Here is a 1,970-nt window from a genome sequence, read left to right as displayed (position 1 = left end):
GTGGACACTCACCCACTTCTGGGGGCCTCTCCACAACTGAGGATTTCAGCTCCTCCACTGGGGGCCATCACTGGAGCCTTCTGACCCTTGACTCACAGGGACAGCCCAGTCCCCCACCCTGATGAGTGAAGGGACCACAGCCTCCCAGCTGAACTCCTGCAGGGCAGGCTGGAAGGAGCAGGCAGCCCTGGAGCCCACCCTCCCAGTGTCTGATGGGAAGATTGAATAGAGGAGGCAAAATGACAGCCTCCCAGGAAAGTAATTTCTTTTCAAGAAAAAAAAAAAAAAAAAGAGACAAATCCTTTGATTGTCTTAATACCCAAAAGAGTGGTGAGGCTGAGGAGGGAATGTGTTAAGAGAGAAAGCTAGGATTGCGTGGATAATTTAAATCTATTATTCTTGGGTTTGGCTAGTTATTTAACACACATTTTGGGGGCTTTATTACTCTGTGTTCAGAACTTTGATAAAAACATAAAAATTTCTCCATTTTCATCTTATTTCTCACCAACACTCCCCACAACCCGTCTGGCCAGAGGTTCTAGCTACGGGTCAATCCAGTCAGGGCCCTGAGCACAGTGGTGTGTAGACAGCACTGAACGTGGGCTACCCCACGTACTACTCCCGAGGCTTGTTTTGATGCCCCCGTGACTTGATGAAACCTCTGTCTCCTGGCTAGTGTCAGAATCCCAGATCATAGACTGAACCGGATATTGGGACTTAATCAAGGTTTGCTGAATGAATGCATGACATTTCCAAGGTGATGTTGAAAAATGGGGATTCTGGCATTCCCCTCTCCCCTACACATTTTAACTGGGTGACTTTAGTGGTAGGTCAGTGGACAAAATGGCTGGAGGGGGTTTGGGCCCCCTGGACGGTTGTTGGCGTCTGCAGTAGACCCGGTTCTGGGGAGGAGCTCCCTGTGGTGAAGGCTGCCTCTCAGTTCTGCACTTGTCTGGGGCAGCTGGGGGCCTCAAAGCTGTCTGGCGGCAACTCCTCATCTTAACATCTCAGTGACAGTAGATAAGTGATGTTATCAATAGTGACAATAACAACAACAAATAGCTAAAATGTATTGAACTTTTACTCCTGGTGTGTTTCAGGCACTTTCCCGAAAACTTTGCACTTGCTGACTCATTTAATCCTCTAATGTCCCTATAAAATAAGGAATAGTATTATTATTGCCCCCAGTTTTACCGATGGGAAGACTGAGGCACACAGAGATTAAGTAACTTGAGCAAGGACACACTACTAGAAAGTGGCAGGACTGGAATTCTAATAACCCTGAGGGTCAACCCAACAGCTTGTGAAGAAAGTGGCAGAACTGGGAGTCAACCCAACAGGTTTTGAAGGCTTTTTCCAGACAATGAGAAACAAAGTTTAGAAACAGTTTTTAGGGTTTTCATTCATTTATCCACTAATGTATTTGATTAACATAAAAGCTTGATGTTCTAGGTCCCATGTTTTATTGTTTAAATAATCAAATAAAATGATCTATTTCACAGCATGGTGACTATAGTCAATAATAATCTTTTTATACTTGGAAATTGCCAAGAGAGTAGGCTTTAAAAAATTTTTTTTTTTAAATTGAGGCAGAGTCTCACTCTGTCACCCAGGCTAGAGTGCAGTGGCACCATCTTGGCTCACTGTATCCTCACCCTCCCGGGTTCAAGCGATTCTCCCGCCTTAGCCTCCCTAGTAGGTGGGATTACAGGCACCCGCCACCATGCCAAGCTAACTTTTCTATTTTTAGTAGCGATAGGGTTTCATCATGTTGGCCAGGCTGGTCTCAAATTCCTGACCTCAAGTGATCTACCCACCTTGGCCTCCCAAAGTGCTGGGGTTACAGATGTGAGCCACCTTGCCCCACCTTCAAGAGAGTAGATTTTAAATGTTCTTACTACCAAAAAATGATAAATATGTGAGGTGATAGATATATTAGAAAGCTTGACTTCATCATTTCACAATGTATA

The sequence above is a fragment of the Mandrillus leucophaeus genome, unplaced genomic scaffold (assembly GCF_000951045.1).
Source record: "Mandrillus leucophaeus isolate KB7577 unplaced genomic scaffold, Mleu.le_1.0 Scaffold61, whole genome shotgun sequence".
Taxonomy (NCBI): Eukaryota; Metazoa; Chordata; class Mammalia; order Primates; family Cercopithecidae; genus Mandrillus; species Mandrillus leucophaeus.
The sequence above is the reverse complement of the archived record's forward strand: the minus strand, read 5'-3'. Positions refer to the sequence as shown.